A 13,594-nucleotide genomic window follows, 5' to 3' on the forward strand; every position below is an offset into this window, starting at 1 on the left:
TTTTCTACTCTAGGCATGTCCTTCTCTTTCAAGTGTCCTCCCTCTTCTCTGCCTGTGCAAATCCTTCCCAAACTTCAATGCAGCCACCCTAGTCATAGTTTTCTGGATTTTCCCCCTCCCCAACCTAGATGTGATCCTTCCCTTTCAAAGCCCAGCTGTGCTCTTTCTATTCCCTGCTGGCCTCAGATCCTGTTTTTGATTGTAATCTTTTGTGCTGGTGGAAACCAGTGGTAGCTGGAGAGCTGGAAGCATGCATCCTCTGACGTGTCTAGTGAGTGCATTGTATAGATATGACATTAAAAATATATTTAGTAGCTTGGATCTTTGTAATTTGTAAGTTCCCTTACCACAAATTAGCATTGCCATCAGTTTGTGGGGAAGAGAGATCATACACCTGAAACCATGAATATAATTATGATTAACTTTCCATTGTGTTTAGTCAAAAACACAGAAACGCATTGGCAGTGAGGCGGCATTCAGGATAGAAACAGGAGCCCATCACATCTGCCTTTCCTTCTCCTGGGGTCCACTGCTGCCCCTTCATAACCCACACAGAGTAGTGTCCCACTAGACTTGGAAGGGTGACTTCTTGCCAGCCACAGCAAGAAAGGACTCGCATCCCCATTTAGGAGGAATTTCCCCTAACAATCCAGGTACACATCCTGGCTCCTGACTCGCACTCATTGTCAGCAGGATGACATTCTCAAGAGAGGAAGTGGGAGGCAGGGTAGTTGCTAGGGCAAGTTACAAAGCGGGATCAGGTCAGGTCAGGTCAGGGGTCCCTTAACAAATTCTCCTCTCCTTTCAGTGACCCAGAAAGCCCCCACCTCACATTTGAGGACACTGGAAGGACTCAGTTAGTCTCCCCCTAGAAGTGCTGATTCCCTACTTTCAAGCTCAGGCTTCTCATAATACCCATAATACTCCCTTGGAGGGGGTATCTCTCACCTAGTTCAAGTTCTCATTCATTCACTTACTCAGTGAATGCCCATTGTGTATGTCCCTGTCCTTTAAGGGGCTTACAGACTGATAGAAAGTAACGATTCCAGGATTCTTTTGCAAGGATGTGGAAAGAGAACCAAGGTTTCAGACTTTTACTCCTCAACTCCAGTCTGACCTATGCTTACTGCAAAGTCTCTCTCAATGAAGAGTTCGAATATTCAAAGTCGGAGCTCGTGTTGTCCTTAGCCTGCACTTTATACCCCACACGTTATTCCCAGAATCCTTTTGTCTCCAGTGCTCTTTATCACGGGCTGGTATTTATTTTGGTACCATCCTTTGCCAGATTAAATATTTATGCTTATTTAATATTCTCTCTTTTGCTGAAAAGAACAATCCAAACATTGAATAATAACAGTAAAATACTTTATTATCTTAATCTAATCCTTCAGTCACCTAGGAGGTGTCCAGAGCTTACTCTGTGCCTTTCCTCTTCAAGGATATTGTCCAAGGAACAAAACTGAGACTTGAATCCAGACCTGTTGATTCTGGATCCCAGTACAGTCTTCATATCCTTATTTTAGTGAGACTCACATAACCTCTTTGCTCTAAATGTGCACCTTCTCCACTCGATAAGGTTTGATTACTGTTGACTGTGCAGAATACATCACTCTAAAAATTCATCCTCTGGTGAATGTGTGACACCAGTATATTCTGTAAGTCAGAATATACTGATTTACAGAATATACTGGTGTCACACCTTCAGCTGTCCTACTCTACTTGGTAGAGACAATCTTCTCTCAGCTAGAACCTGAAATGCATCTTATATATTCTCTAGGTTCATGAAGTTAATCTGATAGTATAAATACTACCAAATCCTACTGCTTAGGACATAAGGTCATCTGAATATGTGTTTTAGATTAGAAATTATTTTATAATGTACTATTTTGGCATTTTCTTCTTGGACTCGGTTTTCACAATTTTAATATGTTAAAGATTATTCCATCGTGTGTGTATGTGTGTGTGTGTGTGTGTGTGTATGTGTGTGTGTGTTTCAGTCATGGGCATCTTCTTTTGAGTCTCATTAGGCATGGGAAAGCGTAAGTCTGCTTTAACAACGCTTCCTCTGGTCCTGTGAAGTTTTCAGGCTAACTTAAAATGGGATTTGTTATATAACAGACATGCTGGGCATTGGCGTGGGGGGAGGGGGCCCAGGAGAGGATCGCCCCCTTGGTTTGTGACAGACTGGCAGGTTTTTCCTCTAGTATGTGCCATAGCTACAGAGCCAGATTTAAGAGAGAGGATTTATAGGAAATCCAGCTGTGAGTTTTCGTTTTCTCTCTGAGAGCTGGAGGCGGGGCCAAAACCAACCTCGAACCAGGCACACCATTGATCAGGCTAGAATGATGTGGAACAGTCTCACAGACAGCAGCTAAGCACAGAGGAAATATTAGCTGGCAGAGATAACGAAGAGGAAACACTCAGTGACAGATGTACCATCTGTCAGTTTCGGGGAAGCAGTTTTCAAGAAAACAGAAAATGAAATGAAGAAGACAGTGGCTTTGTTTCAAAAGTACAGCCCAGCCTAAGGACATTTTCAACAAAGTAAGTTTGTATTCCATAGGGAAGGAGGTGGTGGTGGGTAAGAGAACAGTGACTTCCTATTTGCACTGTGAGTTGTGTTACCGATATGTGAAGTTTTCTTTGTGGTGTATTTGTTCATCGGAAGGACATTCTTTTAACAAGTACTTGACTTAAAATTTAAAGCGGTGCCTCTCATGTTGACTACTCACTTGAAAAACATTTGAAAGCTACAATAAGATTTGTTTTACTTTATTTAACCTGAGGAAATTGTCTTTATCTCAGTTAGACTATAGATATTGACCTAGGACTTTTTTTTCCTGATTTTTCTGAAATAAAAGCAAAATTATTTGTTATCTTTCTCCAAAGGCAGTTTAGTGAGAAAAATGCCCATCTCTCAGATTTAAGGGGCTGGCAGAAAGTGCTGTTTATTGGATGTTTAATTCCATGGGGTCAGTTACATAAATAGCCGTGAATACGACCTAGACTTCCACACGCCTTCCAGATCATCGAATTGTGTTGACATTGTTTTTAAAGGAAGCTGCTTCTGGATCTTTTAGCTTGTCTTTCTCACAAAGCCGTCCACCCTTTTCCAGAACACAAGCTGCCATATCGAACAGCCCTGTTACTTGTGGTTACCGTGTCTTTTTGAAACGTTTTAGTTTTAAAACAAAGTTGGACTTGTGCTGTCTGTTGTTAAGTGTTCAAGTGGTTTTTCATTTGATGTCCCGGGTCTCATGCTACATTCGGCTGGGATCTGCGTAAGTCCAAAGGGATCTTAAAGAGTGATTTGGAATGATAAGCTTATATGAACGATAGCAAAGTTTTGAGGGGATCACAGGAGCCCCCCTGTTGGAAAGAGGCGATTTTCTTACCTTTTGCACAGGCAAGAGGGGGCTTACAATGATGCATCGGCATTAGCAGCCTGTCTAGTCCAAACCAGAAGTAGAAGCACTGGCTGTAAACTCGCCAAAGCAGAAACCACTCAGTGTTATGGCCCAATATGGATGTCAGAACTCTGTAGCATGTGTGGGAAAATGGCTGCAGTCCAACGTCTGGAATCATTTATCTTCTGGTGGAGTCTAGAAGACAACTGTTGTATGCGTTTTACAGAGATCCCCGCTGATTGATTTCATTTACATAGAGCAAGCACAGTGACTGATGGAGGGGACGACGGCAAGGGGGGGCAGAAGTATTGATCTATTTCTGCTCTGCCTGACATCCTCGTCTCATTAGTGTTCTTGGCACCTCTGAATGAGATTGTGCCGCTACTGACATCCATATGGTTTCTACCCGGCCCTTTCCACACGTTCCGTAATAAATGCCACGTTTATGTCTTTTCTTATTGAGGAAGTCATAAACTGAAGGTTGAGCGTTTTGTCTCGCTGTCTTTTCGGAGCTTAACCTGTTTCCTATAGACTAGATTTGAAGAATGAGAGGCAGAAAGTACTTGGAGGCAGGGTTCCTGACACAGACTTGGTGCCACTTCTGCAACCATTGAGAGATGTGCGCAGGATACACTGAGAAATTCTGGAATGTGCTCTTCTTGCTGTTTAAACCCGTATCGGCATGTGAGGGGGGTCAGCTGTGCCAGCCGGTGTCTTCTGTCTGAGTTCAACTCACATGGGCTGACATACGCTGACATGTGATGGGGTAACATCCAGATCTGTGTGCTGAACGCGAGAAAGAATATTTCCCAATTTCTGACAGTACCCATGTCAGACCTCGTGAAGACATTTTTAATTTATTGCAGGGACCAAGATAACAGTCAAAAGCTTTGGATTTCAGCCACTACCCTTCTGCCACCTAACTTGGTGACCTAGAGGAAGATAACTAACCTTTTAATAAATCTGTTCCGCTGCTGAAAATGTTTCCCAGAGATGTTTTAAATGTCAGTCAGATATTTATAATGTATCTTGTGCTGTTAAATTTTAGTATTTATGTTGCTTATAAAGTTGCCTTCATTTTCTTAGACAGAACTACGCTATACTAAAAAAGACAGAAAAAACTCTGGGTCGCTAAAAACAAAATTCAACAATCTCATGTAGTAGTACTTTCGTTTACAGAAGCCTTCTGGCATTGTGGAATACCAGTCATTTCCTCAAACAGATAGAAGTTTTTGGGTTACAATTGGTGCAATTCTGCTTTGATTTAGTATGATTAAACATATATATATATTTTTTAAATTTCCAACATATAGAAAATGGATGATAGTGCAAATTCGGGTACCTAATATTTTCTTACATTTGATATATCTGTAGATATCATATTGCAATAAATACATGCTAATATATATGCTTATCTTCCTGTAAGATACATATATGCATTCATATGTGAGAGAGAAAGAGAGAATCCAAAATCCAAAATATTTCCAAAATATTATAAAAGCAACAGTGTATAAAATATTAAAAGTAAAAGATAGAAACAACTAGTGTATTTTCATTTTAAACCGTTTTCATTATAAGTGATAAACACGATAGCCACTTAGTATAATACAAAGGATATCAGAAGTCAGAAGTCAGATCTGCCAGTATCAGCTGTCGGTACCACTATGCTCCCAACAAAACCATCCCCAGGGGCACCATTTACTGAATTATGAAGCATGGCTACCCTGTGGGCCACCCCATTCAGCTGTGTGACCTTGGGCCAGTCACTTGATGCCACTAATTCACAGTTCCTCTTTGGCAGTATGTGTAAGGATGTATACCTTATCCTGTTAAGTTGTTGTTAAGGTCACATGACATAAAAATGTACATGATAATGCTTTGAAAACTTTAAAGTCACTAATTGCTTCCGGAAATATTCCCTTTTTTCCCTGTCTTAACAAATCCTGCCCATGATTCCGAGGCTTCTCTTAACCCTTTTCTGATCTCCTTAAGGGTGTTTTTTCTCTCTCTTTTGAACCCCTAGAGTCCTTTTTGGAAGGACTAACCAGTTTGCCAGTCGTGTCCCTCCCTCTTGCCCTCCATTTGACCCTGCTCTTCCGTGTGCTTTCACGTCTCCACACCTTGCTCGTTTCAGTCCCCAGGCTCTGCTGAATGTTTTCTCTATACTTTTTATCATTCTCTTCATCCTCAAAGCCACCTAAAACATTACCAGTCTTCAAAGCCTTACCCAGTGCTTTTCCTCATAGAGTCAAGTCAAGAAACCATGAACTTCATTCATGGTTCCATAGGATAAACTTGTAATCAAGTTCTTATCTTGTTCTACTAGGTTTTTTATTTATATTCCTCTGTCCCTTAGTAGGCTTCTCAAAGACGGGAAGGTGCCATGTTGCTTTGATTCCCTAGTGCTTACCATCGTTTCTCATAACTGACTGGTATTCAGGTCATGTTTGCTGAATGAATGAACAAGTCAATCTTTTCACAGCTTTCTGAAAATTTTATCTTGTTTGTGGTACCCCATCATCACATAAACTTTGGGACAGAATCCAGGTACCCATTTATTTATGTGGAATAATATGACCATCATAGTATATGTAATAGCATACAGACCACATACAGTTTAGACTGGGAACCTGAGACCCCAGTGACAGAAGCCCTATATGTAATCACCAGTAAATAAGTGGTTACCCTACATAGTCATATCTGAGTCCTACTAATTACACTTAGCTAACTAAAGATTAAAACTATCAACTCTGTTTGGAAAGATCTTTGATGTATCTGTGGCTAGATATGGTGATTGTTGCTGTTGTTGTTTTCAGATTTTATTTATTTATCTTAGAGAGAGTGAGCAGGGGAAGGAACAAAGGGAGAGGGATAAGCAGACTCCTCACTCAGCACGGAGCCCTATGCGGGGCTTGATCTCACAACGCTGAGATTGTGACCTGAGCCAAAATTAAAAGTTGGACCTTAACCAACTGAGCCACCCAGGTGCCCTGCTAAACATGTTTTAAAAAGAAAATCTAAGCATTTTTTTGAAAAGCAGTTTGGCAGTATTTACTGAGACCCCCTGATCCAGTAATTCCCCATCTAGGGAATTATCCTGAAGAAGTGGTGAACAAAATAAAACAATGTAGACAAAGCTTTCTGAACCAAGATGTTTAACATGATATTATTCATAAATAATAGGAAAAATGGCAAATAAGTGACCAGCATTATTTTAATAATCCAAATAAAGTTTTTCATAATCCAGAGGTTGCCTGATCAATTATACACTAATTGAACTGACCTGAGGGCAGCCTTTTTTAGATACCTTACGAAGAACTGGGGACATACCTAGAGTACAATCAAGTTTAACAACTTCATGTCAGGCTTCGAATTTTCTGCCCTACCATTTTTAAATTTAGAAAATGTTGAACATATGGTAACCTTTGAGACCAAAGTTTGAAAACGCTTTGAGGGAACAATAATCCTAGCATCAAGGCTTGTGTACCCATTTCCATGAAAAAATAGACTATCACTGAGAAATGGAAATCTAACTAGTTTAATTTTGTCTCAAATTAAGTTTAAAAACAGTTAGGGGAAACTTGAGCCTACTTGTGAAATGATTATGAAGAAAACTATGTAAATTGTGGAAGCTTTTTATAATCCCTTATTTAATCTCCTTTTACGTGGAATAATTGGTGGAGGGAAAGCCATTTTATCATAATAGTTTCTGCAAGTTATATCAGGATACACCAGAGGAATACTGGAAATAATCTATCAAATCAGGGTCATGTGGTTCGTTGAACACTGAACTGAGTTGGAAGCTCCACTCTGTTTACAGCCTCTTTGATAAATGGGTCGAGAGCCTCACCACTGAGATATACTGTCTATCACCAACTTCTTTGTTCAAGAGGGGAGGTTTTCTCTTTTCAGGTCTTGGAAAGTGCCACTCCCTGAAGCTCTCAGTAAAGAGACTGGAGCAAAGGACTGATGGCGAGCGGGAACACTTCCTCAGTACGCCTGCCCATCTTGGCTTAAAAGGGTAGAGAAGCAGGTGCCGTCTTTAAAGACCTCTCTCAGTGGTCCTGTTTGGGATGCTGCAGAAAAAGTGCGAGACTTCCCTTGCTTCAGAAAGTTCACTGTTTTTATGGCGAGGGAATGCCAAGTTCAAAAATGAATACAAACCCAGTAACGAATAGACAACTCCACGTAGCCCCAAACGAGCTGCAACCAAGCCAGCTTGCAGTGTCGGTGCATCAGGCTGTGGGCAGAGGGAGCAGGAGAAAGTGGAGTCCTGCAGGGTTTATCCCACAGAAAACCTGGGTCTTCATCATTAGGAAAGCTCCTTGAAGTGGCCTTGTTCCCATGAGGCTGTGGAAGCCTGAGAAGAAGTGTCTTCACAGGGCGGCCGTGGTGGCTTACACCTTGCCGGTGGCTTCCCCGAACAGAAATAGACAGCACAAGGGTGCAGGTGGTCAGTTATGTAACTTGAGGTGAGCCAAGCTGATTACCTGAGCCAGAAGTCAATGAGAGAGCAAGCTGCTAGCCAGAGGAGGACCCAAAATCCTGCAGCCCAGATAGCCCTTCCAGGATACTAAGGAAGAGTGTAAGTGCCGTCAGCAAACCAGAGGGGAAGGAGTTCAAGGGGCACAGACCGTTACCCTTGAACGTCTGCAGAGGGCCCTTGCAGGAGACCTATGGATTCTGCAGTAGGCAAAGAACAAGAAGACCCTGTCTGAATTTGTTACTCACGGGTCTAGAATTTAAACTTGCTCTACTGTCTCAGCAAAGATTGTGCTATAAAAGCTTCTTGGAATTATTGGTTCTCTACTTTTCATAAGAAAACAATGATTTAGAACAATCTCCTGAGAACGACTGTTCTTTCCATATGTGCTTATTATCCTGCCTACTGGACCATTTGTACTGGGCCTGGCCAGTGACTGGCTGTGTACATTACGGGGACAGGCCTGGGGAGGAGAAACCAGCAAGCAGATGAGACACAGTTTCTTAAATTAACTCCGGATTACCCCATGAAAAGCACCCTTATGTAACACAGAGGCATCCTGACTGGCATTCTTTAGGCCTCATGAGCGCTTGAATGAACCACAGCATGGTTAAACGACTGTAGTGAGTGCTCAGCTTAAATAGAGCCGTTTGTGTTTAGCTCAGGATCAAACTCCTAATTAAGTGACTTCTCTGTGCCAGGCATTCCAGCAGAGGGGAAGAAGATACCTCTATCTTTAGAGTTTATTATTGAAGGCTCCTACTTCATGCCGGTTTAAGCTACAATTTTATTTTTCTTTTTAGTCCCACTGACATTCACCTGATTGGTATTGACGTATTACTTCTACAAAGGATCTAAATGCTTATCTCGTGACGATCCCCTCGTCTCAAACTCCACAGCTATGGTGATATCACGTTATTTCATTTCAACAAACGTGCATCAGTCACTTACCATGTGCAAGGAACTGTGAAAAGGAGCAGACCTATGATGCCTGTTGAGGGATGTCATGGTCCCATCTTGGGGGCAGGTACAGACACAACTCAAGGGGAAGTAACTTTTGTACTAGCTTGAAGTGTGCGGCGCTATGCTATGGAACACATGTCTAAAATCTCACTGGGAGAATGGGACAGCTTCGTGGATGATAGGACATTTGAGCAGAGCCTGGAAACATCCATAGATTTCAGTAGAGGGCTAAGTAGACAATGCATATTCTGAGACCAAAAAAAAAGTATGTCTAAAAACACAAAATATTTAAAGCGTTCAGTGTGTTCAAAAATAAATGAGTGCCCTCCCCCCCACCCAGTGTGACTGGACCTTAAGATGTGTTGGGAAATGGGTCTGTAAAGAATGATTGGGCCTACATCACTGAAGGCTTTTAGATGTCATTTCATAAATCGCACACAGCTATTGACAGTTTAGGAGGAGAGTAGTGATTTTAGGATGAATATTTTGGTAGAAGGGTGCATTGGAGATATGCCATTTATTTTAAAGATTTTATTCTTAAGTCATCTCTACACCGAACATTGGGCTCGAACACACATCCCCGAGATCAAGAGCCACATGCTCCACCAACTGAACCAGGCAGGCGCTGCGGCAATGATACCATTTACAGGTCCAGTGCAATAATCCATCCATCCACCCACCTGTTCATCCATTCATTCAACAAATGTTGATTGGATACCTGCTGAGATCCAGACCCAACTTTAGGCAGGAGAGAAACCTCAATAAGCAAAATAACATTTCCTGGCTTCAGGAACCTTACATTCTAGTGGTGAAGACCAACAGTGAGCAACATAAATAAATAACCGATGCTTATTTTAGTGACAATGGATGAAGACGGTGAATAAAATAAGGAAGGTTAGTGTGAATGTGAGCCAGAGGGATTGAACTTTGCAAAGAGGTATCCGGGGAAGGCTTCTTGGAGAAGCAACTAGAGTGAGGACTTGAAGTGAACAAGAAGTTCCCGGATGTCTAAGGCAACAGTGTGTCCAACAGAGGAAGCAGAAAAGGCAGAGTCCATGCTGCAGGGTGATCCTGGGACCCTCACGAGTTGACTGTCTAGTCCAGTTGAGGCAGGGTTGTGCAAAAGGAAGAGAGAGAGGAGTTATTTCAATGAAAGCATCCCTCTCCTGACTGGTGGGTTTGGTTAATAAGGACTAAGACAACGATGACTTGGGGGCTTTTACGCTGAATGACTTAGGACAATATATTTGGTGTTAAAACAGCTTTGGAAGGATGGTCTTGACCTTATGAAAGGAAGAGATGAGATCAGCTAAGAGTAAGTAGCCTGGGCTTAGGGCTGGGATTTGAAACCAGGGGCAAAGTTTTGGACTAGCTGCCAGGAGGAATAGGAAAAGGACCTTACTGGACATGAGCCCAAGGATGGGTGAATGGGTGAATGGTGTTTGTAGCTTTCCTGTGGTCTTGTCTGTCTGTTCAGTACACATCTGTTAGTCCTGACTATGTGAGTGACACTGTGCTGAATGCTGACCGTGTGACCATGCTGACATGCTCACCGACAGAGAAGAAAAGAGAACATCAGTAAATATATAAAGTCTGTTCCTTTATCAGATTGGAGAATGGGATAGCATAAATATTAAACTTCTCACAATAAGCCCAGTTTTAATACAAAGACATTTTACTGTGCTGATTCTTAAGGGATCCATTTTTTAAAACGTTCTCTCTCCTTTTCTATAGAGTTGACTCCATTAGGACCTAACAGCTGTGTTCTTCAAAAATGAGCCCTGCCTAAGTCTGTCTGTAGGGCTGTTTCTAAGCAGTGTGCTCTTAGGGGCCTCTCACGGGATGTGGATGTGCTCTGAATGGATGATGGGTCTTCTGAAGATCTGCATCCCCTCAGCCTTTGGGCTGGCGGAGCAGGGGCTGGGGCAGCCAAAGGCCTTGTCTGATGACCTTGGGCTTCCAGCAGCCTGATAGTTTATCCCCACATGCAGTACAAATACAGCAGGGGCCATGCCGTGGGGAAGGTGGGGAGGCGTGCTGTCAGACACGGTCCTACAATATTCCCACTCTGTCCTCATGTTCGCTAGCACAGCGGCCCCACACTGCCTTGAATGCACAGTCCTCTTGGTACCACGCTCTTGAGCAGCGCTTGCTGTTGGATTTGCTTGCATTTTTATAAGCCGTGCACACGTTCACTCTCATCCCCCATCTCAAATCATAAAGACCAAAGTTCATCAACAATTACTTCTATCCCTATTTCAAAGAAGCTTCTGGATGATTTTGAATGATTCCAGCTGACTTCTTCTAGCTGACTTCTTGTCTGGTCTCAATATGTTTTCATCTTCTGACCTTATAGATGTGATGGTTACAGGGCTAGGCATCAGGAAATCTCAGTGTTGTCACTCCTTGTTGGCTACTCCTGCTAGGAACGAATATCATCTTCTCTTCGTGGTATCTCTATAGGAATCTTTTTAAGTTCTTCTCCATTTTGTGAGGGTTAGTTTATTTAAAAGTAAGCCATGTATTCCACATACCCTCTCAATCAGGTATGTATAGACTTCAGTCCATCATGATCCGTGGCAGTACAGAAATGAACATATACATGGGCTAGCCAGTGCCAGCCCTCTAATACATGTACGGTACAACTAGCTCCGGCCCCCACTTGCAGATACTAGGCTCAGGTGGACAGCTTAAGTGAGCATACCTTGTATCAAATCCCGACATGGAATACTGGCATAACAATTTATTTCTCAAAATATCTAAATTACCCACCCAGGTGTGATTCAGTCAGTTAAGCGGCCAACTCTTGGTTTCGGCTCAGGTCATGATCTTAGGGCTGTGGGATCTGGGCTAATAAGCTGAGCTAAGTGGGAAGTCTGCTTGAGGATCCTCTCCCTCTGCCCCTCCTTCCGCTGTGCTTTTGCATTCTCTCTCTTTCTCAAATAAATAAATAATCTTAAAAACTTAAATAAAATGTTTAAACACAGGTAGGAATTTCTAACATACTCATCTACAGCTTGTTTTGGAGACCATTGCCCTCATGTCCTAAAATACCCATTGCTTCCCTCCTTCACCTAATGATAAAAGCTGCTGTTTTTATAGGCTTCTCTTCTGCCAACCACAGTACAGATATCATTGGCCCATTTCATCCTCACTGCCACCCTTGGAAGGAGGGTGAGTATCTCCATTTTACAGATGAGAAAACTGAGGAGGCTCAGAGAGCTTCCTTAACTTATCCAAAGTGTCACTGCCTATAAGAAATAGATTTGAGACACAAGCTCTTTTAAGTCTTAATTACTGCCTTCCTTCTTTTAGGTTCTGGGGTAATTTCCCTCCTTGTGTCTGAGGAACTTAGTCCCCCAAACTACCGAATTTTGAGTTCTCAGGACACTCTTCACAGTAATACGCTCGTGGGTGCCGCAAGTCTGGTTCCTACCTTAAATGTAGCCCCACGATGTCTGGTTTGTATCCACGCCACAGATTTGGTTGCTATGGCATCCCTCATACTAGGAAAATATTTGTCAGCTCCAGGTGGCTGGAACACCAGACAGGCTCACTGATACTTCGGTGAGTACAAATAACAGTTTAGCGGGTTATGGGGTCGTATGCTGAGAGCAAATCATGGTCTCCAGGGACTGTGACGAGGTAGGCCAGGGATTTACACAGTGTGTTTCTATTGCTACAAGCTTCAACTTTAGTCTGCCGGGTTACAGATCTGCAGAGATGAAATAGGAGGTTACTGAAGTAGCCATTCCTACCGTGGGAGAGCACAGACCACATTAGAATAAATGAATGTGTTGACCCAGTAGAATTCAGTTGACATACCCAAAGTGGTGGCAGGATTAGGCCTTTTAACTGTTGGTCATCGAATTAAATCATCTTCATCAGAATGTGTTCTCCTTCAGTGTGATTACATCCAGATAATGTTCTCTTCCAGTAAGAAGGGAAGAACAAAGGAAAATAAATAAAACAGTTTACTAGAATCTCATAAAAGTTCTTGCACAAGAAGTAACAAAGCATGGGAAAATATGAGTTCTTTTATAAAAACAAATTTTTCCTTGAAGTCACTACAAGATTGCAGTTCACATAATATATTGGTATGCATATGTGTTTATACAAGAGGGTACTGTATCCCCAGGATAAATGTGAATCAAAGTCTCTATGGTAGCTGTAGTCATTTTTTAAGATGACTAACAGCATGCATAATTTCCTCTTTAAAGAGTACTTTATCATTCATTTATCATTAAAAAAATAATAATAACCCATTTTCACTTTCTCCAAAAGAAGCCCAGATCTGGGAATTGAGAACTGTTTTTTTTTTTTTTTTCCTTCCCCATCTTAATCCTTTACAATTTTGAATTTGTCCTACATTCTGCCCCAAACAAATAAAACATTATGGACTTTTGAAAGTTTTCTATTAACGACCAGACAGATTATATCTAGTTTATGTTGAAGCAATTTCATTCTGTGCTAAATACTTTAAAATATAATGCTTAAATATAAATATACTTCCAAACCTAAAACAAATGCTGGTTAACCTATTTTATGTTTTCTTACCATAGAAGAATCTACATTCATAAGATCCATAAATCAGTGTTGTTTGTTAAGATTCAGCCAAAACACTTTTTTAAAGTGAAAAGGCTGGTCTCCGTGGTAAACTGGATTTCATTGCAGAATATTTCCAAGATGAAGTATTAACCAGCCCTCCATATTTAAATCCAGATCTATTTACAAAAATTCA

At 41.7% G+C, this 13,594-nt stretch overlaps 1 protein-coding gene across 5 annotated transcripts in view; it reads left to right on the plus strand.

Moving 5' to 3' along the window:
• STARD13 (StAR related lipid transfer domain containing 13) overlaps positions 1-13,594 on the plus strand; it is a 516,117-nt gene that overhangs the window by 413,443 nt on the left and 89,080 nt on the right. The window contains exon 1 of one of the 5 annotated variants that reach the window (XM_080798629.1): positions 2,340-2,544. The exons of the other annotated variants lie outside the window; for them this stretch is intronic. The gene's annotated coding sequence lies outside the window, so the exon portion shown is untranslated. Of the gene's footprint in view, positions 1-2,339; positions 2,545-13,594 lie in introns of those variants that run through there. 5 annotated transcript variants of the gene reach the window in all.

This window comes from Martes martes (genome assembly GCF_963455335.1).
Source record: "Martes martes genome assembly, chromosome: 3".
Lineage (NCBI taxonomy): Eukaryota > Metazoa > Chordata > Mammalia > Carnivora > Mustelidae > Martes > Martes martes.